General features: G+C 50.0%; 1 protein-coding gene across 7 annotated transcripts in view; it reads left to right on the top strand.

The window, feature by feature from the left end:
• Nucleotides 1–27,808, top strand: part of PLCG2 (phospholipase C gamma 2) — a 152,481-nt gene that overhangs the window by 18,969 nt on the left and 105,704 nt on the right. Inside the window, exon 1 of one of the 7 annotated variants that reach the window (XM_030297199.1) lies at nt 15,127–15,885. The exons of the other annotated variants lie outside the window; for them this stretch is intronic. The gene's annotated coding sequence lies outside the window, so the exon portion shown is untranslated. Of the gene's footprint in view, nt 1–15,126; nt 15,886–27,808 lie in introns of those variants that run through there. 7 annotated transcript variants of the gene reach the window in all.

Below are 27,808 nucleotides of genomic sequence, written 5' to 3'. Positions count from 1 at the left end.
GGTTCCTCTTCCTCGTTGGTAGTTGTTCTGTCTCAGGATGTGAAACCAGAAGCACGACTCCTCTTTGGCTGAAGACCGTGGATCTCACTGTGGCATCAACATGACCGATTGGGGGGCACCTGGGGGGGGGGCACCTGGGTGGCTCAGTTGGTTGAGTGTCCGATTTTGTTCTCAGGTCCTCATCTTCACGGTTCATGAATCTGAGCCCCATGTCAGGCTCTCTGCTGTCAGCGCAGAGCCCGCTTTGGATCCTCCCTACTCTCTCTCCCCCTCTTCTCTCTCTCTCTCAGAAATAAACATTAAAAACATTAAAAACAAAAAACCTGAGCAACTGGGATGGTGGTAGAAAACGTATGAACCCATACTGTGGGCCAAGGCCTCTGATAGGTCCCCACTTAACCCACCCAGCAACCCCATGAGGTTGATATTTTCCTGATCTGCTGGATGAGAAGTTTGATGTCGAGGCAAAGTCTAGTAACGTCTAAGGTTGGCAGCCTGATATACTTCAGTTATTCTGATGGCTCAGCTCATTTGTGTGTCAGGCTGTCTCCAGGGAGGATTTGGGGTGTCCTTTTCCTTTCTTGAGAGGAAGGCCTTGCAATGACCTTTCATTTTGTAATTGCTTCCAAAATCTGCGTAACTGCATAGGGTTGCCCCAGAGTTGTCTGCAGGGAAGGGCTGGATTCTGGTTCCCCGAGCAGGGAGCGTCTTGTCTGTCTCTGCGCCTTGTAACGCCAGGATTTCCAGTAGGCGCTCAATAAATGTATGCTGCTGAGCCACCACCTTTTCTTTCCTCGTAAAGGAGGAATCTGCTTTCTGTTTCTATATTCGCCTTCTCTGGACGTTCATAGAAGTGGAATCCTAATATGTAGCTTTTTGTGTCTGACTTCTTTCTTTTTTTTTTTTAAAGTTTTTTTTTTTTTTTTTAAGAGAGAGACAGACCGAGAGACAGAGTGCAAGTGGGGGAGGGCGCAGAGAGAGAGAGGGAGACGCAGAATCTGAAGCAGGCTCCAGGCCTGAGCTGTCAGCACAGAGCCTGGCATGCGGCTTGAACTCAAGAACCGAGAGATCGAGACCTGAGCTGAAGTCGGACGCTTACCGACTGAGCCGTCCAGTCGCCCCAACATCTGACTTCTTTCACTTAACATATGTTAAGGCTCGTCCACATTGCAGTGTCTATGAGTGATCAGTTGCTTTTTTAATGGCTGAGTAGTGTTTCGTTGTTAGGAGAGACCACATTTTGTGTATCCATTTCATTACTCCATGGACCTTCAAGATGTTCCCACTTTCGGGCTGGATGAGGAATGCTGCCGTGAGCATTTGTGGACAGATTTTTGTGGAAATAAGTTGCCCTTCTTTGTGTATGTACCTAAGAGGGGACTTGCTGGGTCCCTTGTAACTCTGTATTGACTTGTTTGAGGGCCTGCCAGGCTGTTTGCCACAGTGGCTGAGCCATTCGACATTCCCACCAGTTTGTCCACACCCTCGCCAGCTCTTGTTACTGTCTGAGTTTTTGACGATAGCCATCCTAGTGGGGGTGAAGTCCTATCTCTTTGTGGTCCTGATTAGCATTTCCCTGACGGATCTTGTTCTATTTTTTTTTTTTTTTAATTTTGTTTTCAACGTTTATTATTTTTGGGACAGAGAGAGACAGAGCATGAACGGGCGAGGGGCAGAGAGAGAGGGAGACACAGAATCTGGAAACAGGCTCCAGGCTCTGAGCTGTCAGCCCAGAGCCGCCACTGGGCTCGAACTCACGGACCGCGAGATCGTGACCTGGCTGAAGTCGACGCTTACCGACTAGCGCCACCCAGGCGCCCCTACTTGTTCTATTTTAAATAAAACTCCTTACACGGTTTTGGTTGATGCAGTGTTTTTCCATCAACCCTTAGTTTCTGTGGCAGATACAGTCGTACTTTCACTCTCCTGGGTCCGGCGTTGACACCTGGGTGCTTCCCCTGGGGAGCAAGTAAGGAAACTCAGGTTAGCGCGGAGCACACAGGTATGAGTGCTCATCATTGGGGATGTGATTCCTGGCTCGAGTCCAGAACTATAAATTTTAAACATCGACTTTTGGGGGACAAAAGGACCATTTTAGCCTAAGTTTCCTTAGTAAACGTTCAGATCACCTGGGTGCTGTGGGTGAGATGTGGCATAGATTTTCCCTCATTTAAAGGTTGAATGCCTTGGCTCAGGGTGTTCCACTTTCCTTCTGACTTCCCAACTGGCCACTTGAGCCTCTTGGCCTGCTGTTTTGGCCAGCGGCCGCCCCCTCTGGGGAAATGGAATTGGGAGGCACTACTGGCATAGGAATTACTGCCCTTGCTGAGCACTGTAAGCACGTGTGTGTCTGTGTGATCATGTGTATGGATATTCACGTATAGTCTGCAGTCATCACACGAAGCCCGTGACTTATGCCTTGTGCCGGTGAAGTAAGTGAGCTTGGGTGACTGGCCCAAGGTTATCAAGCTTTTTAGAGGGACAACATCAGGCCAGTTTCCCCATCACCAGGTGCTCTAAAAACTTACAAGCCACAGACTGGAGAAAATGTTTGCAAAACACATGGGCTGATAAAGGGCTTGTTTCCAAAATATACAAAGAACTCTCAAAACACAAACCCAATAAGGGGGACGCCTGAATGGTTCAGTTGGTTAAGCATTGGACTCTTGATTTTGGCTCAGGTCTTGATCTCATGTTTGTGAGATCGAGCCCCATGTTTGGACTCTGCGGTGACTTGGGATTTTCCTTTCTGGCCCTCCCCCATACCTCTCCATGCTCGCTCGCAATATATAACATTAAAAAAAAAAAAAAAACCCACAACAGTAAGAAAACAAAACCCAATTAAAAAGTGAGCAAAAGATCTGAGCAGATATTTTATTTGCTCTCCCCCCATCCCACCCACCTCTCCATTCTGTAGCTGAACTGGGCTACTTCTAGACCATGGCTGTGGCAAAAAGAAAAATGTGAACTGCCAATGCCACCCTATGTGTATAGCTTTTAGTAGTATTATTATTAAAAGTTTATTTTTGAGAGACAGAATGCGAGAGGGAAGGGGCAGAGAGAGAGAGGGAGACACAGAATCCGAAGCAGGCTCCACGCTCTGAGCTGTCAGCGCAGAGCCTGATTGGCTCAGGTCATGATCTCGTGGTTTGTGGGTTCGAGCCCCAAGTCGGAAGCTTAACCTACTGAGCCACCCAGGTGCCCCTATAGTTTTAAATTCCCAGTCACCACATTAAAAAAGATATGGAGAAAAAAGAGAGGTGAAAATAATTTTATTATATTTTATGTAACTGTGTGTATCTAAAGTATTTCAACATGGGCATGATATAATTATTACATGTAATATATTACATTTTTGTTTTTGGCCTGAGTTTTCAAAATCCAGTGTGTATTTGATCCCTACAGAACATCTCAGTTTGGACCAGTTCATTTTTGCGTGCTCAATAGCCACATCTGGCCGTAGCTGCTATATCGGACAGCATAGCTCTGGAATATACCTCCTCCTTCCTTTTTTGCATTACCCACTTCCTTTATAATCCCCACACTCTTCCTTCTCCCCGGAGAAACATAAGTGTTGTCTATGTGGCAGCTGCCATCGTGGTCGTGATGGCAAATCCATATCTTGCTTCGTGAGGACAGGTGGCTTCATCTTCCCCACAGACACCGAACATGTGGGATCACGTGTGTCTGCTGGTTTTGGCCGTCTGCCTGGGCGTCTGTCCTAGATTTAGATGTGACAACCTGGTCGCGGGGCAGAGGCTTCCGCAAATTACCGGGTAGCCCCGGTATAACGTTCCTCTGGGGGTGGCCTGCGTGCTGGGTGGCGCTGATCAGCCTGCTGACTGGGGAGTACGCAGGCCACAAGCCTTTCCCCTCCGGCTGCTGATTTCCCAGTCGTCTGTCCCCTCCCCTGTCCCACTGGAGAGAGTGTATCTGACGGCCCAGTTACCACTGCCCAGCGCACAAGTGGGGTCAGAAGCTGCCTTCCTAGAATGTGTGGCTGAGAAGAAGGCTCTATAACTCACGGAATCCAAGGGGCCAGGGGCCTTGAGGAGGCAGGAGCACGAACCGCCTCTGGCGTCATCTTCCTCGGCCCGTCAAATTTCCTGTCTCCTTGCACAGACCTCACTGTAGAGCAGATCGTGTGGCCCGGGTGCTGCTTTCTCTCAGCATCCACAGTTGCCCTCTGTGTTTGTGGATTCTATAGTCCCCAAATTTGCCTACACCTCCCTAAAATTTATTTGTAACCCCTGAACCAAAATCTTGTTGCGCTTTGGTAATACTTTGTAGACGTGGAGGTAAATTTTTGAGTCACCCGGCATGCGTGTTCCTAGTTGGCTTCCTTCTTGTGTCCACTCTTAAACTTTTTTAATGTTATTTTTATTTTGGAGATAGTGAGCAGGGGGTGGGGCAGAGGAGAGGGGGAGACAGAATCCCAAGCAGCTCCATGCTGTTGGCAACAGCACGACACCCTGATATCATGACCTGAGCCAAAACCAGAGTCGGATGCTTAACTGACTGGGCCACCCAGGCGTCCTGCTCTTACACTGGTAATAATCGTCCTTTTCTCAGACAGCCGAGTGCCATCTTATTCTCAGTTTTGGGGCTTTTGGGGGTGTTTTTGTTGTTGCAATACCCCCCAAGGGCAGTCTGGTGTTCCCAAGCACAAGAAGGCTGTGATACGACTTATGGAGAAATTACTAGGTGTTAGATAAGCTTTGTTCAGGCATGAGTTGTACACAGCGCTGTTGTGAGTTCAGTGTTAATGAATCAATGATCTATATATATTAAAAAACATTTTTTTTAAATATTTATTATTTTTGAGAGAGAAGGAGCATGAGAGGGAGACACAGAATCTGAAAGCACGTTCCAGGCTCCAGGCTGTCAGCACAGAGCCCGGTGCGGGGCTCAAACTCATGAACGATGAGATGATGCGTCAAGCCGAAGTTGGACACTTAAACCCACTGAGCCACCCAGGCACCCCTCAATGATATATATTAAATAAGGTGCCTTTAAACAAAAACACACAAAAAACAAGGTTACGTATTGAACATTTTGATAAAATATCACGACCAGAGGCTTGATCGTATTTCCTCAAAAGCACTGGTTCGATGTTTCCTAATTCTTTTTTTTTTTCCTTTTTAATGTTTGTTTTCGAGAGAGAGAGAGTGCACGAGAGTGGGTGGTGGAGAGAGAATCTTAAACTCCACCCTCAGCACGAGCCTGATGCAGGGCTCGATCTTACTACTGTGAGATCACGCCTGAGCCAATATCAAAAGTCAGATGTTCAACCACTGAGCCATCCAGGCGCCCCAAGTATTTTCTAATTCAGTGTTGATGGTGACTTTACAGAATATAACCACCGTGAATGATAGACTGTATGTCAATCCATGGGGGAGACTCGGGTTCTGCTTTTGTGAGGTGCCCACCACGTGGACCAGGGATGTGAATTCTAGAAGAACAAGATCAGATCTAGCCAGAAGACAGGTGGGAGAGTGTGCATCTGGCTTCCTCTTCAGGCTTGAGAGACAGTCTCCTGCCACAAAAGCCACATATTGGAAGTCTCATGGTGAAACACACAACTCAAAGTCCCTGCTTCCAGAACTTTCCACCTACACTTCCACAGTCCCAGGAGTGCCAGACCTCAGGTTTGAGAGTGAAGAAGGTTGTTTCTTTAGCATTAGCCTCTTCTACTGCAAAGTAGTAAAGGCTTTTGGGGGAGCTGGTGTTGGAGGTGATGTGGTCAGGAGACACATCAGGCTGTACCTATCAGACTGGTCACACGCAGGGGCCACTAACTGGTCACCCTCTTTGCATTCATTTTCATTGCTTCATTCATCCCCCCCGTTCATATCAGTTAGTAACCTTATCGAGAAGAAACCAAGGGCAGTTGTTGAGAAAATAGACATGATCTTTAATTTCATGGACGGTGCTGGGGAGGGGCAAACATAGGTTAAATATGGACGTGAATGCATTTATAACAAAAACGAAGGTGAGTTTTCCTGCTCCCTGAGTGCTCTGGGAGGTTTTGTACCTGATGGGAGCCCAGTAAACGGCCACCAGACTGATCTAGCAGTCGGCTTTGCAGACTGCTGGCATGCTTTGTGGGCTCAGAGCTGCATCTGACCTGTGTCCCCGAGGGCAAGGGTTTGCATTCCTGGGGGTGATCCTGAGGTGGTTGATGTGCTGTGGAGGTCACGTGACATGGCACGTAAGAGCAGGTTGGATTTGGACGAGCCTGGGCTTGACTGACGGCTGTGCTGCTCTGTATCAGACGTCCGTTTGAGTATTTGTATCTGTAAAACGGACACAGCGTTGGGGTCCTACCTTGTGTGTTGGTGGGCAGCATAGACACTGGTATGTGAGTCTTGAGCTCGGGCTTAATTGAGTGCTTTTGTGGGAGGTATCAGCATTAGGGGATGGCTTTGCTGACTGGGGGTTCCAGGGCTTGTGAACAGGAAGGCTTTCCCGATGTCAGTCTCCTTCGGAGAAGTGGATGCCTGGAAAGCCGGTTTGGGATGGTGCTTTAATTACCTATTGCCGTATAAACAAACCGTGTCACAACACAGGGCTTGAAACAGTAATTCTGTGGGTCTGGAATGGTGGGCAGGCTCAGCTAGGTGAGGGTATGGGTCCTATGCGGTGTTGGCTCGAGTCCTCGAGTCCAGCCAGTTCAGCTGATGGCTGGGCGGGAATTTCCACCAAGGCTCTCCTCCCTTGCCTGCCCCTTGTGCTCCTTCCGGCAGCCTCTTTCTGCCTCCCTCCACCTGGCTAGTTTGGGGTTGAAACTGGCACAGTGTGACTTGTACATTCTTTTGGTCAAGCACATCATAAGGCCAGCCCAGCCTCAAGGGTGGGGAGGCAGATTCCATCCCCTAATGGCAAAGGATTGGTGGAAGAATTAGTGGCCAACTTGGGTCCACCAGTGATAGAGACCATGGTAGCCAGAGGCATCTCTCAGCCTCTCTGGGTCTTGAGCTTGGATGTATCCAGAGGTCTAGAAAACAGCTCTGGTAGAGGGTCCCCTCCACAAAGAAAGACAGAGGGAAGGGGATGGGGAACCCAGGCCAGGGTCTATGTGCTTATGCCAAACTTTGGGGCTGGAACACAAAGTGGTGGGAGGAATGGGGTCAGATCCAGGGATGGAAGTTTTCTCTGCTGTTGGTTTTCTGTCCACTTTTGGTTCCCCTGAGTGGAAAATCAAGTCTTCTGAGGGGACCTGCTTGTTTTAGCGAGACAGGGGATGGGGATATAGTCTTCAAGGGAGAGCATTTAGGAGTGAGAGTCTTGTTTCGGATCAACAAGGGGGTGGTAGCAGGAATTGCCCTGCCAGATGCTCAGCGGGAGATGAGAGGGAGCAAAGATCCAGGCTCCTGTCCTGGCCCACTGCTCCTTGCTCCAGTGACCGTGGCAGTTGATGTAGCCCCCTCTGACCCTCCGTCTCTTGGTCTCTACGGAGGGGATCATAATGGTCTCACCCCTTACGGTTGGGGTGAGCTAATGCACATCAGGGTTTATAGCCCAGGTTTTGGACTGGAGTAAGTGCTCAGAAAATGTCAGCTGCTCGAAATAACGCTCACAGTGTGTTACCTTCTTTCCTGTCCGGATAGTGCCCACGTGGGGTTACCTTGGCAGGGAAATCGATGCCCACGTGGGGTTACCTTTATGACCCGGGCTGCTGTTGCGGTCATGATTTCAACCTGACCTAACTCCTTCTAGGACGGAAACCTTCCGGTTGCTGAGGTTAATTTGTAAGTGTTTCTCTCCTCCCAGTTAGGAAAGGAATGTGTGGTCATTGTCAGCAGTTCGGGAATTCAGAAGGCTTAGAATAAGCTGCCTGTGGCAGCACTCCCTGCGATGACCATTAATGCTGAAGGAGGTTGTTGAAGGGGGAGCAGTTTCTGTTTCTTCTGGACAGGGAGTGGGGAGGGGTCTCTCCTCTCTCTGGTGGGCCCATGCTAGGGTGTGGCCTCCCAGCCTCCTGACCCTCATCTGGGGGGCTCTGCCTGAGCGGGTTGGGGGCCCCACAGGACAACGAGGTGCTTACATTTGGCCGAGCGCTCTGAATGCCAGGGCAGACGATCGAGTCCTTGGGTGGTGTGTCCCTCCAGGGGGAAGCTTTGGGGGCTGCGAGACCACCCTGGACGGCTTCCTAATTTGCATCTTGAGAAGAGCCACAGCGGGTGGCTCCACCCCTGCCTGCCTCCTCTTCACTTAACCCTGTTCGCGGGTCTTGCTCTTTCAAGGCCATTGGGGCTCAAAAGCCGTCTGGAAGACTGAGGATCCACCTCGTTGTGGGGGATCCGGTTTTGATGCCTGGTGTCCAGCGTCTGTGGACGTGTCTCCTTGGATTCTCTGGGTTGTCTTGGTGGGAATCTTCGTAGGTCATCAGTGCGCCGTCTTGTAGTGCTGTTCAAGTTGCTCTTCAGAGACGGCACTGGGAAGGTTACCCCAGTTTGGGGTTAAGAACGGGGCCACCTTGGGGCGCCTGGGTGGCGCAGTCGGTTAAGCGTCCGACTTCAGCCAGGTCACGATCTCGCGGTCCGGGAGTTTGAGCCCCGCGTCGGGCTCTGGGCTGATGGCTCGGAGCCTGGAGCCTGTTTCCGATTCTGTGTCTCCCTCTCTCTCTGCCCCTCCTGGTTCATGCTCTGTCTCTCTCTGTCCCAAAAATAAATAAACGTTGGAAAAAAAAAAAAAAAAAAAAAAAGAACGGGGCCACCTCCCGAGTCTGAGACGGGGACCTTGTTCCTTGCTAGAAATGATGACTTACTCCGGAGATGACGGGGGAGGGAGGGGCACTGTTCCTTGGATGCCCGGGGCCACATTCCAGTTGTGACTTCCGCGGATGGGTGATGGGGCTTCTCGAGCCGGGTTTCTTTGCTTCTCTACCCATTTCACAATTCCGCAGTCAGGGCCTAGAAGGCAACAGGCACTGGATGTGTTGGGTGCTTAATAAACGGAGGCAAATGACCCAACAAAGTCCTTTCTGTGAACCTTGTAGGCTGGTGGGGAGAGAGGGATGATCCAGGAGGAAGATGAGGCTGTCCTGCCTGATGAAGACCACTCAAGGGGGATGGGGAGAAACCCTCCTTAGGGATGTTCAGCAAGGGCCTCTCTGAGGAGGGCACTTTCAGGCCTCAGTCCTCCCTGTGTATAAAATGGGAACAATAGTAAAACCTAGGTCACTAGGCAATTAGCAAGATGGAATGAATTACTGTCTGTAAAGCATCTGTCCTCCCCTAAAAACAAAAAGGTGTTTTAAAATGTCATCGTTTCACTATTATGCCGGCTCGAGAGGAGTCTTCCTTTTCCGTGTGCATGCGTGCGTGTGTGTGTGAGTGTGAAAACACGCCCGCACATGCATCCCCCTGACTGTCGGGGGTGTGTTTCCTTCCATTGTCCAGGTCAGTGCTGCCCGGAGGCTGTAGGAAGGAAGGGTGCCCTTCACCCCTTTGACAGAGGTTCTGGGGACACGCTCCCACCATGCCGGGCCACTGACCCTGCCATGTGGGTGCCTCCATAGTAACCTGTTCTTCATGCCCCTCTGCACAGGCATGAGCTTGCACACTTGAGCACACGCGCGCACACACACACACACACACAAATGCACACATACACTGGAACATCACATCCATTTAAAAATCAACACAATCTTCTTGTCTCTGTTTGAGAACACATGGACTCTTCGTGAAATCCTTCTCCAGATTTACAGTTCATGGATTCTGTTCTTGGGGTGCTCGAACACTACGAATGGTGCCTAGCCTCTTTATTAAGCTTGGAGGTGAGCTGTAGGACGTTGGGTGCCTGGTGTGTTCTCTGTGTTGGATAAAGAAGTGGGCAGCGTTGATGAGGAGGCAGACAGCTGTGTGGCTGCAGAATGAAAGTGCCCATTAGGGAGACTCCAAGGATTTTGCTGTTACAGAAAGAGGCACATAGAGAGTAGTGGTTAAGAACCAGCCCACTGGAACCGCCCTGTCCCACTCCTCAAGTGCCCTCTCTCTGGCTCTGTGACCTTGGGCGAGTGACTTCACGTCTCTGGACTTTTTTTTTTTTTCTTCATCCACAGAACGAGGATAATCAGAGCTGCCTTGCGGATTGTGGCAAATTTTTAGTGAGTTAATTCGTGTGAAGTACATGGTGCAATTCCTAGCATCCAAAAAGCTGAATAAATGTCTGTATTTATTTTCTACAATTTCAGGTTTATTTATTTATCTGTTTAAGGTTCTGTTTGTTTGGAAAGTTAATTTTTTGAAAATTATCTGAGCTACTGACATGATTTTTTTTTCCTCAGTAATACAGTGTTTTGTTTTGAAAGATGATTCCTGAATAATATAGTCTTTCTGTACAGATTTAAGATACCACCTTTTATACAATATTTGGATTTTCATTTGTACTCATTGATCTGCGTACTTAACCTAACACCAAGATCACAGTATTTAATTTTATAAAGATGTATCATACACTTTTATATATGGTAGGGCAATTCCCCTCTCCCAGCTCTTTTAAAAATTTTATTTGAGAACAATTTGATAGTGTATTTTGGTATTTACTCCTTCATACAAATTACAGAATTTTATAAGAAGCACAAGAATTCTAGAGAAAGTCATTTGGGGATAGACTGAAGCAGCATTTAATTTATATGTCAGCTGGCTTGAAAAAATCTTTTATTAGCATACCCTATAGCTAATTAAAATTTTGACTCATAGCCTAAATTAAAATATTTAACATATATTTTAATTATTTTCTCATTTTGATTAATACTGCAAGAATCAAGAAAATTCATTTTCAAAAGAAAGTGTTCATATTTTGTAAAAAATAAAGCACAACACTAATTTTATCATGATTTTATGTATTTCATTGACTCTAATGTATTAAAAATTTTACTAACCAAAAAAAAAAAAAAAACAACAAAAAGCTGAATAAATGTAAGCTATTATTTGTAGGAGATTAAGATCATGGGCATGGGCTAGATAGCCTGCATTCAAATGCTCATTGGTGGGTGACCTTGGGTAAGTCATTTCACTTAGTTTACCCTTTAATTTAAATTGGGGAGAATAGGGGCACCTAGGTGGCTCAGGTCGGTTAAGCATCCGACTTTGGCTCAGCTCATGATCTCGTGGCTCTTGAGTTCGAACCCCGTGTCAGACTCTGTGGCTGACAGTTCAGTGCCTCGAGCCTACTTCGGATTCGGTGTCCCCCCTCTCTGCCTGCCCCTCCCCTGCTTGCATTCTGTCTGTCTGTCTGTCTGTCTGTCTCTCTCTCTCAAAAAAAAAAAAAACAACTCCATGGAAATAGGGGAGAATAGTGTCTTAAAAAAAACCACGGAAATAGGGGAGAATAAAATGCCATTGACAGACAAATGGATAAAGATTTGACACCACAACACACACACACACACACACACAAAATGGAGTATTACCCGTGGATCAAAAAGAATGAAATCTTAACCATTGCAACAATGCGGATAGAACTGGAGTGTACTATGGTAAGCAAAATAGTCCAAGAAAGACAATATTCTGATTTCACTCATGGGGAATTTAAGAAACAAAACAGATGTACCCAGAGGAAGGGAAGGAAAACTAAGATAAAAAACACAGAGGGAGGCAAACTGTACCGAGAACGAAACCGAGGGATGCTGAGGGAGATATTGGGTGGGGGGAGGGGCCCTAGATGGGTGATGGAGCACCGAAGGAGGGCACTCTGGTGATGGAGCCCCAGGTGTCGTATGTAAGTGATGGGTCCCTAAATTCTGCTGGAAATCATTATATACACTACTGTTAACTCATGTGGATTAAATGAAGAGAGGGGAAAACAGTGCCCACGTCATCAACTGCGGGTCGGATTAAAGGGAGTTAAAAGCGTGAGTTACCGGAAGAATGGCACCGCGTGAGTGCTTGAACGCACAGTGGTCGGTGGACAAGTGATGATTTGTGTATCAGGTGTTTACTGGACATTTGTCACCAAACGGCCCCCCAAACTTCGTGGCTTGAACTGCAGCCATCTCTTAGTTCTGCTCGGTCACAACGGGCGGGTTCTCACCGGCCTTATACCCGCTGGGTGCCCGTCGGGCCGGCTGAAGTCGCGAGTCGCCCAGGCTTACGCAGGGCTGGCGGTCGGGTACTTGGCTGTTGGCTGGGGGGCCTCTGTTCGGCACGTGGCCCCTCCTCCGGGAGGCTGGCCCCGCTTGCTAACGTGGCGGTCTCCGGGAAACCTTCGAAGAGGCAGAAGACGGGAGCTTCGGAACTTACCTGCTGTCACCTCTGCCTCATCTGACTGGTCGAGGTGCAGGTCACGAGGCCAGCCCAGATCCGAGGAGAGGGAGGCAGACCCCTCTTCTTGCTGTGAGGGGTGATGACCGTGCATGTCAGTGTCCCACAGTGCCTTCTTCATTCTTCGTCGTCATCTCGAGGGGCACCGTCCACTCCTGCATGCAGGGCACTGGAGTGGTTTTGAGCTCCCTTTATCAACTGTGTTTCATGTGACTACAGCACCAGTAAACGCTGTTGGTAAAAGACAAGTGCTCACGGTGTACCTGCTCAGACGTCAGACATGTGTGCAGAATATCAGAGCATAAGTGGTGATTCTGTGACTTAACACACTTATCGAGGACCCCGACGTGTCAGGCTCAGGCCGCGATGTGCAAAATCCAGACACGCTCCCTGTTGTCATAGAGCGTCTGGTCTGGTTTCTTATTACTGGGGGGGAGGGAGAGGGGTTAAGTGAACCGCTGGGGTTGAGGTCAAGAACTCAAAGGAGAAGTCCCGAGTCTGGGAGGGAGGGTGCAAGATAGAGGGACCTGGCTGTCCTCTCCCTGTTGCTTCCGACCACGTGACCTGGGCTCAGTCACTTCCTCTTTGTGGCCTGGGTTCTGATCTGTGAAGTGTGGAGACTAGTACTGACTTCATAGGGTTGCTGTGAGAATTCAGTGAGCTGGTGTGTGAGCTCTCACAATTGTTCAGGTCACTTCCACCCTCTGTGTCGCCTTTGGTTTCCTCCTTGGTGAGGGCGTTTCTGGCTTGGATTGTCGACGGCTCCAGTCAGCCCCTCCCGTCTCCGCATCAGGTGTATGTCCCTGTTAGTCTCTGTGCCATCGTGCCCCACGCCATGGCCGTGCCTGTCTGGGTACTGCAGACTTGTCTGAGGGGGCGAACATCGTTCTTCCCCTGCCTGGGCCAGGGATACCCTTTGGGCTGCAGTGAAACAGAGCTCTGGGGAACTCTGCTTCAGGAACCATGTGTCTGGAGAGGGCTGTGTTTCTGGAGGCCCCCAGGGCCTGGGCGACCGCCAAGCCGGAGCCGTTCATCCGGGCACAGCCTTCGTCACACGTGGCAGGCCTGGTTGGCACTCCCAGGCAGTGGGGGATGGTTGGAGTAGCTTCTGTGACGTGCCCCTTGTGAACTTCCAGAGAAGACGAGGGGTGCCTAGCCCATCACCCTGATGTCAGGGAGGAGGGTGGAAGGCATGGGGGCTGGTGTTTAGATGGAACATGAATGGGGAAGGTTTTCTTCCTCTTCCATAAATTAGCGGGAAGTCCTAGTATTTTTAAAGTTTTGGTGGGGGACTCTTGAAGGGAAAAGGAAAAACTAATACTAGTTAGGGGCATTCCCAGTAGCATCATTTCATTTCATTCTCCCAGCCTCCCCTCCCCTACCATTACAGTGGGTTATAATATACCTCCTGATTGACAGTTGAGGAAGCCAAGTCTCAGAAAGGCCCAGTGAGTCGCCCAAGGCCACACAGCCAGCGAGGGGCAGAGTTGGGGTCCAAAACTTGGTCTGCCGGCCTCTAGGATTTGCTGGGGTATGACAAGGCTTGGGTATGTGACATTAATCCCCTGTGGGGCTGAAGGCTGCTTTGAGGGGGTGCATGGGGTGGGGGGAGGCTGCTCTGTGTCCCTTCCAGAGCCAAATGACAAGGCAGAGTTGGTAGGAGGACTCATGAGTCCCCTTTACAGACAGGCTCAGAGGAGCTAATGGTTGGGCCCAAGCACCCAGGAAGCCTGAGGCCCAGCCAGGTGCATCTCCTGACTCTTTGTCCAGTGCTCTTCTACCCTTCTTTGGGGGGCACAGTCACCTGACAGTCACCTGGGCCACCTCAGGAAGGCTGGACTGTGTCCCATTGTAGTTTTTTATTTATTATTTTTTTAAAGTTTTAATGTTTGTTTATTTTTGAGACCGAGAGAGAGCGTGAGCGAAGGAGGAGCAGAGAGAGAGAGAGAGAGAGAGAGGGAGACACAGAATCCCAAGCAGGCTCCAAGCTCTGAGATGTCAACACAGCGCCTGATGCAGGGCTCAAACCCACGAACCATGAGATCATGATCTGAGCCGGTCGGATGCCCTGCTATTTTAGTTTTTGAAAATTACATGGGCTACAGTCTTTTCTTCCCTCCCCCTCCCCCTTCTCTTTTCGGGAGAGAGAGAGAGTGTGTGTGTGTGTGCGCTTGTGCGTGCGTGCAAGTGGGGGAAAGGGGCGGATGGAGAGAGAATCTTAAACAGGCTCTAAGCTCAGCACGGAGCCAAATCCCACGACCCTGGGATCATGACCTGAGCTGAAATCAAGAGTTGGACGCTCAACCAACTGAATCAGCCATGTACCTCGGGCTGTGGTTTTATTTTGCAGTACAAGAGGAATACACGTTCATTGTCGAAACTTTGGAAAAATATAGAAAAACACAGATAAAAGAAAAATCTCTCCCATGGTCTACCATCCAGGGATCACTGGAACCAAAATGGAATTTGATTGCTTTTCTATAAAGATGTTCAATTTCAGGGCACCTGGGTGGCTCAGTCGGCAAAGCATCTGATTTCAGCTCGGGTCATGATCTCGCGGTCCGTGAGTTCGAGCCCCGCGTCGGGCTCTGTGCTGACAGCTCAGAGCCTGGTGCCTGCTTCAGATTCTGTGTCTCCTTCTCTGTCTGCCCCCACCCGCTTACACACACTCACTCACTCTCTCTCTATCTCTCTCTCTCTCTCTCTTTCTCTCTCTCAAAAGTAAGTAAACATAAAAAATATACATATATATATATATACATATATATATATATATGTATATGCTATTGAATTTCATCTTTGAGGGTTTTGATCTTCTGGGAGCTGGAAGACGTACCTGGTATTTTTTTTTTTTAAACTTCAATGACCTTTATCGAGGTATAATTTACATACAATGATACGCACGCATTTTAAGTATGAAGTTGAGTACACTTTGATGCATGCATACCCATCATCCTGATCAAGACAACACATCCATCAACCCAGAAATTCCGTCCTGTCCCAGTTAGTACCCTCTCCCCAGGCATCCTGACCTGCTTCCTACAACTCTCAGCTTATTCTTCGGTTCTAGAATTTCACATCCGTGAATGACACGGTATGTGTTTTTGTGTGTTTGGCTTCTTGGGCTCAGCGTAACCTTCTTGGGACTCATCGTGCTGTTGGGGGTATGGGTGGTCCCTTCTTTTCTGGCGTGGAGTGGCAGTCATTTGTAGCCCTCCGTTTTACCCTAGTCTCCTAATGGGTGACCCGGGGCACGTCAGTTTCCCCTTCTGTCAAACAGGGGGAACTTGTACCCACATTATTGGATGGTTAGGATTCAGTGAACTTAGAAGAATTCCTGGCACACAGCAGGTGCTTCGTAAAACGGTGGTGGTTGTTGCTGGTAACAACCATGGTTTCGGTTGTCTGTTTCTTTGTGACAAACGGCATCCAAAACGTAAGTGGCGGATATGGGAGTTTCCAGCTTGGGCCCTTGCAGATAATGTGGATGAGTGAACAAAAGAGTCAAAAAGGACAGCCTTCGTGGCTTCTGCCTTCGTCGTGGGCTCGGGTACCGTGCATCTTGGCGACCGGCTACCGGGCAGCCGTTGCAGAGATGGGCAGGTTTGGTTTTGAGGTGGGTTCTCGGGCTCTGATCTGCTCAGCCCTGTGTCCTGCTCTGAGTCTGGCTCTAGTCTTTCTGGGTAGACGTACCCGTTGCCTCATTTGAGCCTCAGGAAGTGGCCTCTGTAGAAAAAAAAAAAAAAAAACCTGAGCAGCGGGTAGTGAGCCGTCGGCCAAGTGAGCAGATCACTGGAGCACACGGCTCCAAAATAGACCTTTCTCTGCTCAGGCCCCAGGCCAGTGGGGGCTGCGGCAAATGCTTTGCATACTTTCTTACCCAGAAGGAAAGATTTTATTGTGAACAACTTTTTGAGATCAAAAGAAAAAAATACCTCCAGAAGATCCAAGTTGGTTTTTTAGTTTAGTTTAGGTTTGTTTATTTGTTGTTGTTTTTTTTTTTTTTTTTTCAGAGCAGAACAATGAGAGCTAGACCAGCCTGAGTTCAAATCCCAGATCTTGCATGTGCGAGCTGTGTGCTCTTGGGCAAGTTCCTTAAGCTCTCTGAGCCACAGTTTTCCCCCGTGTTAACCGGCAAAGGTGAGCTCAGACTCGCCAGTGTGTATGCAAAGTACCTTGTACTGCGTTTGAAACATGGTAGGGAAGCTGCAAATAGGGATTGTCTTGTTTTTTCTTCTTCTTCTTCTCTTTCCTTGTCCCAGAACTCGTGCCTGTTTCCATTAGGTAGACTTGTGGGGACGGATAAGCTTTGGCTTTCCTGGGAAGGTGTTTCCAAAACTATCTTTGAAATAATCCACTCCTGCCTGCGGGTCACTGCAGAGGCGTATATGGTAGGCGTGAAGCATGGCCCCAAAGATGTGCGCGTCCTAATCCCTGGAACCTGAAGATGTGTTACCTGATTGGCAAAAGGACTCTGCACATGGGATTAAGTTGAGGGTGGGGAGATCATCCTGGATGGCCCAGGCAGGCCTGGTGTCCTCCCAGGGCTCTTAACAGGAAAGAGGTAGGAGGGCCAGAGGAAACAAGCAGCGGTAGAGGAAGGGCCACGAGCCAAGGAGTGCAGCCAGCCAGGCTGCTCACGGACGGGTGGAACCAGTCTCTTCCCTCGAGCCTCCAGGAGGGGCCAACCCTGCTCACACCTTGGTTTTAGCTCCGCGTGACTGTGGCCTTGGAACTGGAAGAGAGTAAGCCAGTAAGCTTGTGGCAGTTTGTTACAGCCCCCGAAGGAAGCCTGGCATGCTAGGCTTTTGTTACTGTGGTTCATGATAGGACCTCTGTTCACGTGTAGGTTTTTGACCCTCTGACTCAGACGTTTGATTGGAGTTAGGGACGTGGGGCATTCGGGCCGCCCGGGGGCCGGGCCTTGGAGCTCGGGTCTGTGTGGGCAGGTGGCCGGGAGCCCCTGTGTCTGGGGTGGCTGCTGCAGAGGCGTCCTCTGTCTTGCTCCGCGGAGGCTGGAGGGTGTGTGAGCCGCCTCCAGGCTGGCGTCCGGGCGTAGCACAGCCAGAGCGCTGTGCTGCCCCTGCTTTCTCTGAGGCACGCGCTTCCTTGCCTGCTGTGGGTTTGTATTTAAGGTTTGCAAACGATTGCTTTAGTGTGGTTCGGCACCAAGCAAGCCCCGGAGCTGTGAGGGTCAGAGACCACGGCCAGCCTCCTCAGGGGAGCAAACCCGGGCTCAGCTCCCTGACCCTCTGCTGGGATCCTGTTTGGATCAGTCTGGGGCCCTCGTCCCTGTTCCTCCTGTGCTGTGTTTGTGAGGCGATGGGGCGTGTCGGAGGTTGGGCATCCAAATCCAGGAATACCTGTTAAAATGAAGAAACCACTCCGATGCTGAGAAAGGGCAACCTGTCCCATGGCTGGGATCATCGTGTGGGCTCCCATTGTGTGACCTCTGCTCCTTCTGTCTTTCCCCATGACCTCTCCTTTCACTGGACGCTGACTCCCTCTGTAGGCAGAATACCGTGGCCGCCAAAGGTGTTCCTGTCCTAGTGCCCGGAGCCTGTGAATGTGTGAGTTCACACGGCAGATGTGACTGAGTTAAGGAGCCACAGGTGGGAGATGATCCTGGGTGTTGGGCTTGGGCCCCACGTCCTCTCACAGCGGTTTTTAAACCTGGAAGAGGGAGGCAGAAGGTCAGGGTCAGAGATGGAACGATTCTGGCCCTAAAGATCGAGGAGGGGCCACCGCCACGAGATGCAGGCGGCCTCTTGAAAGCTGGAAAAGGCAAGAAAACAGATTCTCCCCGGAGCCTCCGGAAGGAGCACAGCGATGTTAGTCTGTGGACACCCATTTTGGAAGGCCGATCTGCAGGGCTGGAAGGCAAGACGTTTGTGTTGTCTTAAGCCAGTACATTGCCGGACATCTGTTAGAGCAGTCCCAGGAAACGAATCCCCCCCAAATGTGGGTCTCCATTGAGGTGCCTTTCCTTCGTCTGCTGGGTGAATTCTTACCTAGCCCCTACCACGTGCCGGACATTCTGCTGGTGTCGCGGTCCCCGAGTTGAGTGAAGTGAGGCCCTGGCCGTCAGGGTTCATTGTGGAAGTGGGCAGAGAGTGAGACAAGGGGAAGATCCTAGCACGGTGCATGCAGGGTGCTGTGGGATCGTAGGGAAGGGCATGGGATTCAGACTGGGGCCACAGCGGGGTTCTCAGAAAAAGTCATGGAACGAGAGGAACGTTGAGCTTGGAGAAGGGGCTCCAGAAGTGTCCAGCCATCTCCAGGTTCTCTCTCCTTGGGCATCTAGTGAGTCCTTCACCCTCAACCTGTCTAAAATGGAATGTTGGAAAGTGTTGCAAAAAAAAAAAAAAAAAAAATTAAGGCCTTCCCCTTTATTTTTCTTTAGGATTTTATTTTTAAGTCATCTCTTCATCCAACAGGGGATCAAAGTCATATGCCCACGATCGAGTCACATGCTGCACTGACTGAGCCAGCCAGGCACCCCAAGGCCTTGCCCACTAAAACCTGCACCGTTTTCCCCACCGCGGTGAGAGGTACACTATCCCCCACTCAGCTACCTGCCCCAGAGTCCTCCTGCCCCCTCTCTGTTTCACCTCTGGGGTCTGTGGGTTTCATCCCTTTTTGGAGACCTGTTTTCCCCCTGCTAGGGGCAGAGCTCTAGAATCCCAGCTCACACACGGAGGGGACAGATAAAGGTGTCAGTACAACCTGTGGGTCCATACAGGTAGCAGGGGCCAGTAAGCGTCATGGCCAAAGGGTGCACCCCAAAGACGGACTTGATAGGTTCAAATCCCCGCTTTGCACGTGCCATTGTGACCTTGAGGTCAAGTCTTCATCATACCTCTGTCTCACTGATGGAAAGGGAACAGCGGTAAGACCTATGCCATAGAGATGCTTCAGAATTAAATGTTAATTTATAAAAAAGCACTTAGGATAACAGGCTCAGTAAATGGTGGTGGTGGTGGATGGAGAAGCCACTTACTAACTGTGCCCTCTGAGTGGTCTTGTTAACCTCTGTCCTTGGTTATAAATCCTTCTATGCCCATGTTCCAGAGTAAGAAATGGAATCCCAAAAAGGAGCTTGACTTTCCTGAAGCCACTTGGCTGGAAGAGCTTTGCCATGATTTTTCCAGTACATCTTTCAAGGCAGCCTGAGACCATTTTGAGCAACTCTTGGGTTGTTGGGTTTTGTTTTTTTTTTTTTTTTTTGGAAATTTCTTCCCATATCCCTTTGGGAGTCTTGGATTTTACTGTTGGAGTCTGCAGACAACCCATGTGATAACTGAAGCCAGGACACTTGGCCCAGAACTTGTCTCTGCACTCAGCCTCCTTAGTTCCCATGAGGAATTGCCTCGTGCTCCACGGGTTTTCTGTCACTGTGCTTGTGGGGCGTAGGGATGCACTTCCTTGCTGACCTTATGCTGAAATGAAGACTCACCAGTGTTTTTCACGGTGTGCAAGGGAAGGCGCCTCGTCAATTAATGTCTGCTATGTCAATTGACATTTAGAGCACCGACTGCTTCTGCATAGCTGCAATTAAGTTTTCAGAGCCGAAAATAGAATCTTCCATTTATTGGAGCGCCTGGGTGGCTCAGTTGGTTAAGCGTCCAACTCTTGCTTTCGGCTCAGGTCAGGATCTCACGGTTGTGCACTGACCGTGCAGAGTCTGCTTGGGATTCTCTCTCTCCCTCTCTCTCTTTGCCCCTCCCCTGCGTGCTCCTGTGCTCCCTCCCTCTCTCCAAAGAAATTTTAAAAAACTTAAAAAAAAAACTTCCATTTATTGCTTTAAAAATCCAACTTCTTCTGTTCCAGACGAGGGATCAGAAACTCCATTACTGTAGGATACAAGGCCCAATGACCCAAATAAGTGGAAAGACAGGGTCTCAGAAAACATACAGGCTGTAGGATGGGTGAGACGCCAGGATGGGTGGGAACTGTGGTCAGTGGGGGGCCCACGCACGCCTGGTAAAGGGTGGGCAAATCGTACCCCACTCTACAGGCCCAGGGTCAGCAGATGTGAGGCTGAAAACATAGGTCGTTCCTGTAAAGTTTCATTGTTATTAAAGACTGACTCAGTTGAACAAATAAACAACATGATCTTGACCTGACAACACAAGTCTGCTGCCAGATGCAGTTCCCCAGCCAATGGTTTCTAAAATCTGTGTGGACTGGGGAGGATTTTCATGATTTTTATTACTGAGTTGTCACGTGGTGCTTCCTCCTTTGTTTGTATGAGCCAGAGTTGTGATCGGTGGGTCTTTGGGGTCTGGAGAGGATCCTGGGAAGATCTCCTGGGATGACCTTGTGCAGGTTCTAAAACTCACCTGGGACCCTGTTCCTTTGTGTAAGCTGGCTGTGCAGCACCGGCCTTCCAGAGTCTGCCGTGAAGACGGATAGATGCGACGTTTCTCGTTGCCTGGGGATGGGTGTGTTATGTGGAAGGTTGCAATGAATGTGAAGTTCTTTCCTTTCAATTTGCATTCCTTCTCTTTGCCAAGTCTTGGATTTAAGAAAAAAAGGAGGGGGGAATGGGGACGCCTGAGTGGCTCAGTCAATTAAGCATATGACTTCGGCTCACGTCACGATCGTGCTTTTCATGGGTTTGAGTCCCTTGTCAGGCTCTGTGCTGACAGCTCAGAGCCTGGAGCCTGCTTCCAATTCTGTGTCTCCCTCTTTCTCTGCCCCTCCCCCACTTGCGTGCGCGCGCGCTCTCTCTCTCTCTCTCTCTCTCTCTCTCAAAAATAAACTTTTTTTAAAAATTAGAAAAAGAACATTTTGGGGCACCTGGGCAGCTCAGTCAGTTGAGCGTCCGACTTCAGCTCAGGTCATGATCTCACGGTTCATGGGTTCGAGCCCCGCGTCAGGCTCTGTGCTGACAGCTCGGAGCCTGGAGCCTGCTTCAGATTCTGTGTCTCCCTCTCTGTCTGATGCCTCTCCCACCGAAGCTCGCTCGCTTGCTCTCTATCTCTCTCAAAACTAAAAAATAAACATTAAAAAAATTAAAAAAAAAAAAGGAACTGAGAAGAGCCAGAGTCTAGGAGTTCATCACTAGAGGCCTCCTGCCACCTAGCCCACAGTTTTGGTTTCTTATTTGTTTGTGTTGGTTCTTTTCACACTTGGCTTGAGTCTGGAGATGCACCAGGGCAGTTTGGCATATGTAGAGGGAAGAGTGAGTGCTGCAAGAGAATGGGTTCTGAATCATGGCAAGTGCCAAGGTCCTGTGGCCAGAGCACATTTGCTGTGTTTGGGGTGGGGGGGAAGGCAGGGAGGATGTTGGGAGCAGAGTGGCTGGAGATGAGGTCCATGAGCTGTGGGCATGTGGCCACTATAGAGACTGTGCTGTATGGATTATTTTGTGTTTTCCAGCTACTTTTTTGAAGTGACAGGTTTTTCAGTATAATGAATAATTATAAGATGAACTACCATGTAACTTTCACTCAAATCTAGAAGCCCCATGTTTGTCTTCCCAATCATCCTTCTCTCTTCAGGGGGCTTCTTTGCTTTTCTTTATGGTTTGACCATCTCTGCAGCATTTTGCTGTTGTCACTTGAATAATCGTTCAGGAAATTTCTTTCAATTCACCTGACGCAGATAGTCTAATATATCCTCTTGACTGATTTCGTAATAACCCACGTTGTGTGGCTGAACCACAATTCAGCTGTTGTATCTTCACTATGTTTCCAGGTTTTTTGTTTCTTGATTTTTGTTTGTTTGTTTGGTTTTTGGTTTTTGGTTTTGTTTTTTTTTTTGGTCACTGTAAACAGACAAATGGGCCTCGTTCTTGCCCTTTTGTTAATAAATAATACCTGCTTAACAAATTCAAGCAATATGAGAATTGGAAAAATGTTTTTTCCTTCCTTCCCCCAAATCCTGGAGGTAACCGATATTAACCAGGAATGTATTATTTAAATGTTTTGTTTTAAAGTAATCTCCACACCCATCGTGGGGCTCGAACCCACTACCCTGAGATCAAGAGTTGCATGCCTCATCGCCTGAGCCAGACAGGAGCCCCAACCCTTAGTGTACTTTCAAAACATCTTTCCTATGTGTCTATCCACCTGTATACATGCACACTTAGGTACCTCATGTATGGATTTTTAAACACAAACAGGACCGCATGATGTGTGTTCTGCAGCCTGCCTTTTCCCCTCTGGGCAGCCGCCTTGTTCGGACACACAGGTCTGCTACATGCTTTCTCCGTGGCTGAAGGGGGTTCCAGAGGGCGGCTGCCCGCCAGGCAGGATGGAAACCCCCTGTACCTGGCTCTTTGTGCACCTGTGCTGATCTTTCTGCAGGATGGGCCTCTGGAAGAGGAGTTCCCGGGTGTGCACAGGGCACGTTTTAATACATGGTGTCCCGACATCCCGTGGTGAGGCTGTATCTCAACAACTACAGCCTGGCTTTAGGGGGATCGTTGAATGAATTCTCTCATGAACATTGAATCTCTCAAATGTTTCCAGACCAGGAATTGACAGGGAATTCTAGAATCCAGGTTTTAACGTTGGTGAGGGATGTGCTTCAGCTCTGCCCTTTTCTGCTTCTCTGGTATTCATCGATTTGTGAGTTTTTGTTTCTTTTGACTATTTTAATAGGTGTTTGAGTTCTTTACTTTTAAAGTTTGTTTATTTTACGAGGGAAAGTGTGAGTCCGGGAAGGGGCAAAGAGAGAGGGGAGAGAGAAAGAATCCCAAGCAGGCTCTGAGCTGTCAGCACAGAGCCCAGTGTGGGGTTGGAACCGACGAACAGCAAAATTGTGACCTGAGCCAAAGTCAGACGCTTAACCGACTGAGCCACCCAGGCGCCCCGGTGTTTGAATTTTTTTTTTTAATTTTTTTTTTAACGTTTTATTTATTTTTGAGACAGAGACAGAGCATGAACGGGGGAGGGGCAGAGAGAGAGGGAGACACAGAATCGGAAGCAGTCTCCAGGCTCTGAGCCATCAGCCCAGAGCCCGACGCGGGGCTCGAACTCACGGACCGCGAGATCGTGACCTGAGCTGAAGTCGGACGCTCAGCCGACTGAGCCACCCAGGCGCCCCATGAATTTTTAAATTATGAAATATTTCAAACATAGATAGCAGGGCATAGAAAATAATATAAATGCTGCCTATGCACAGTGACCCAGTTCTAACTAGCTCAGCATTTTCTTCATCCTATTTGCTTGAGACCTTTAAAAAAAATTTTTTTTAACATTCATTTTATTGCTGAGAGACAGAGACAGAGCATGAGCTGGGGGCGGGGGGGGGGAGCGGGGGGGCGTGGGGGGCGCAGAGAGAGAGGAGGAGACACAGAATCCAAAGCAGGCTCCAGGCTCTGAGCCTCAGCACAGAGCCCCATGTGGGGCTTGAACCCACTAACTGCGAGGTCGTGACCTGAGCCGAAGTCTGACGCTCAACCGACTGAGCCACCCAGAGGCCCTGAGACCTTTTTAAATTAAACATCAGAGATACAGCTATAAAGCCTCTGTCATTTGTCCCAGAAATAACATTTTGTGAAGTGGTCGGGCATCCTTCTCTTTGATGTTTAACACTGTTCATATACTGGACTACCTGGAATCACGGTACCCCTGGTGGTTGGTTTGTGTCTTTTAAATAAATTGTTATCATTTGTATAAATTTTTCCTGCTCAGTATTTTTTCAAGATAAACTTTTAATTTTAGGATAATTTTGGATTTACAGAGAAGCTACAAGGCTAGCAGAGTTCCCACACACCTCTCTCCTTCCACGTTCCCCTATCCTATGGTACTTGATGAATTTGTCTGAACCAGGAAATTAACGTTGATAACGCACCTGTCACCTGTAGACGTTATTTGGATTCTCCCAGTTGTTCCAAGAGCGTTCTGTTTCTGTTCCAGAATCCATTCAGAATACCCCGTTGCACTGAGGGGTTTTGACTTATCCATGCGAATACAAATGGATGTTTTCTTAATTACCGTAGCACGATCCACCGATGACGGGAGCCAGTGTGCTCTCTCTTCCGATCCTGGACATTCCCGTTGGGTTCCCTTCCTCCTTTACAAGCGGTGCTGCATTTGGCACAGGTGGGGGTTTCTTGCGGGTCTATGCTGAGAGGTAGAATCGCCTGGCGGGAGGGAGTGGGCCTTGTCACCAGAATCCACGATTGCCAAACCGCTGTCCAGGGGCCTTGTCCTGCCTCTTGACTGACTCCCTGCTTGGTGCTAGGCACTTCCCTGAACTCTGTGGTTACAGAAATGAGCAGGAAGGTAGAACTAAATAATGGTAAGACCCTTGCCCAGGGATGCATCGGGGATGGGGCTCCAGGCAGGTGGCGCGGACGAATGTATAGACGCAGAGCTGACGTGATTAGAACGTGTAGGCAGGAGAGGTGAGATGGGCAGGCAGTGGGGAGCATAAAGGCTCCAGGGAACGCGCACATGCACAGTGTGTCCCAGCCAGTGACCTCCTGCTCTTTCTAGAACATACCACGCACTTTTCCCTCTTGGGGCCTTTGCACTTGCTGTTGGTTCTACTTGGAATATTCTTCCCCAGACACCCTTATGGATCTGTCCTCACTGTCTTCAAGCCTCAGCTTAGAGAACACCTCTTCTGAGGAGGCCTCCCCGATCATACCTGGTACCAGAACTCCTCCCTTGCCCTCTCACCCACCGTGCCTCACTCTGCTTTGGTTTAATTCTTATATCTGGTAGCATTAAGTGCTGTAATAGATCTTGATTTGCTTATCTGTCCCCCTTAGAATGTACTTCCTTGAGGGCAGGGGTTTGGTCTGTCTGGTAAGGCCATCTCCCACGAGTATCCCAGGTACATGGGCCCTCAGCAGCTCTTTGCTGGGTGAACGGGTGGATGGGCGTTCCCCATTGTCTGTGGGTGATGGCAGTAAGCATGTAGCACAGCTTTGTGTAATGCACTCTCTGAGCTCCTTGATGTGAGCCGTTGTCCCCGGAAATCCTCCCGTCTGCCCCATGAGCCTGGCCCTATGTCTCGGGTGCCCATCTTCAGGGGATAAATGGAAGCCAGAGGTTCTGTGGCTGTGACATGGTAGGGCTGGGATTCGGACCCTCTGCCTGACTCGTGGTTGGAGCCCAGGGCCAGTCCCCGGCAAATAATTCTTGTCAAGGGCAAGTCAGGTTGTGGAGTCAGACTAGTGTTCGTGTCCCCTGGGCTGGACTTGGATTCTTGTACCGAGGGGACTTGGGGCAGACCAGCCTGGCGGGGAGGGGGAGCCCTCTTGCCCCGATCCTGCCTTCTCTGAAAGGGAAGGAAGACTGTCACCTTCTCGCTCGCTGTAACAGGAACTGCCACCACCCGCCACCGCCCCCCCACCCCAACCCCTGACCTTGGTTTGCAAAACTGAGCCTAGTGGGGAAATGAAGGGCTGGCTTGCTAACCACAGTGAAGACTCATTTGCAGAGGCGAAGCAGGGGCAGCAGGGCCCTTCCCCAGCAGAAGGGATCGACTCCGGTGGGGCCTCTTCTTGCTGGAGCCCCTCAGGCCCCACCATGGGGCTGGGAGCTTGGAGCCTGGTGGCAGCTGCAGGCCTGATAGTCTTGTGACCTCAGTCTTCTCTGTGAAATGGGAGTAATAATAACAATATCGTGGTGATGGGGAGCCCAAGTGAGGAAAGGGATGTAAAGCTTTCTCCCCATGCCTGGTGGTGCGAACGCTTGGGGGATATTAACCATTATTATCGTGGCCGTGGACACAGTCAGCATCCCTCTCTCGACCTCCGCTCCGCACGGTAGCCCCTTTCTTGGAATAATCCTCAGGTCAGACCACAGAGGAGTAAAGGCAGATCTCTTAGCACCTGCTCTTGTGTTCCTTCTCGAACACAATTTGGCATTTTAGTTAAACTTCTGAGAGCAGTCTGATGTGAGTTGCCTGGAGGCCTGGCGAGGGCCAGACCCGTTCCTGCAAAGCCGAAGAGTGAGATAGGCCAGCCCTCCTGCCTTGGGTCTGACGGGGGGACCGCGGGTGCCCCTTGAGCCCGCAGGGAGCAGGGTGAGAGTAGGAAGGTGTTGCCTTGCTGGAGGAACCAGCACACCCCCGACCGTAACTGCGTGGCTCCTTGCATACCCGGCTTGCATGGTGCTGGGGCCGTGGCACCAAGTCAGGGAGACAAGTAATTACAGTAGATATGAGAGCCAGAGGAAAGAGGAAGTTGAGAAGAGGAAGGGAGGCCTTCCCCAGAGAGGGGAGCCTTGAGCCGAGATGAGTGCCCTTTGCTCCTGCTGTTGGATTCTTTGGAGAACCTGCTGAATCCTGCCAAAATTATGCAGCACGGAGGCCCCGTGTTTGGGGTTCGGGGACCCCATGAAGGCTCACGGGCTCAGGATGAAATCCTCGCTTGAAAGAATGAGGGCTTTGTGTCTTCAAGGAAGGCTTTCTAGGCCAAAGGGGCCAGTGTGGGTGTGCGGGGCATTCACCCTGGGGCACCCATCTGGAGAGGCTTCTGGGAGACCAGGGCCTTCTCTGGCCATCTGTCCATGTGCCTCTGAATCCCTTCCCCTTGACTGCGGCCCTGTCAGGCTGTGGCGAGGGTCCTGAGCCAGTGTGCTGGCCAACATGACCCAGTCTCTGCTGGTGAAGCGGCAGGGCCTCGCGCTGAGGGGCAGCGTCTGGAAACCCCCCCGGCCGGTCCTGTTGATCATTAACAAGATGGAAAGGTATTTCTGCCTCTCTTATCTAACGACTGACTCTGGCAGCGGGAGCCCTCAATACTTGTGGCATCTCTGTCTACCTGCTGAGACTTGGTTACAGAGAAAGGATCCACCTTTAGCCGGATTCTAACCCGGTCATCCCAGGGTTTTCCGAGAGGCCGTTGTGGTAACAGCTCTGTCGAAAATGGAAAAAGGAAGGGGAAAGGGCCCGGCCACCTTGCCCACGGCTTTCGGCTCTCTGTGAGACGCCTGTGCGTCACCGCCCTGCTGCCTTTGGCATCAAGGCCCAGGCAGGTGGCCGAGGGAATGACTTCAGTTTCCTAAGCCAACTCTGGAAAATGGGGGTTTGTTCCCAAGGTTGGCAGGAAGAGAGAGGAGACGGTGAAGTCATCTCTGGCACCTAATAAATACTTTGTAAGGAGGTTCTGGTCTGTTCTCCCTCCAAATCAGGTGCTTCTACCCTGGGATTGACCTTGGCAGGGCTCCATTTTCTGCTGGCAGAGTGGAGTTGGTAGGTCACTGTGTGCCAGTGCCTCTGCGTGGGAGCCGCTGTGGGTGGTGTTTGGGAACCCTGGCTCCAGAGCTGGAGGGGCCTGGCTCAGACCTCCAGCACACCCAACCTGCTGGAGCCTCCGTTTCCTCCTCTGAAAAATGGGTGGGCTGGGAACAGTGACCACTTACCTCCTAGGGCTGCACGAGGCATCTCTGAGATAACGGATGCCAAGCCCTGGACTGGGTTTTGGGGGGTTTTTTATGTGTATTTATTTATTTTGGTGTGTGTGTGTGTGTGTGTGCGGTGGGGGAGAGAGACAGACACACAGACACCATGAGCAGGGGAGGGGCAGAGAGAGAGGGAGAGACTGTGAATCCCAAGCAGGCTGCATGCTA

Source organism: Lynx canadensis, chromosome E2, assembly GCF_007474595.2.
Source record: "Lynx canadensis isolate LIC74 chromosome E2, mLynCan4.pri.v2, whole genome shotgun sequence".
Taxonomy (NCBI): domain Eukaryota; kingdom Metazoa; phylum Chordata; class Mammalia; order Carnivora; family Felidae; genus Lynx; species Lynx canadensis.
Note: the sequence above shows the minus strand (reverse complement) of the source record. Positions and strands in the feature narration are given on the sequence as shown.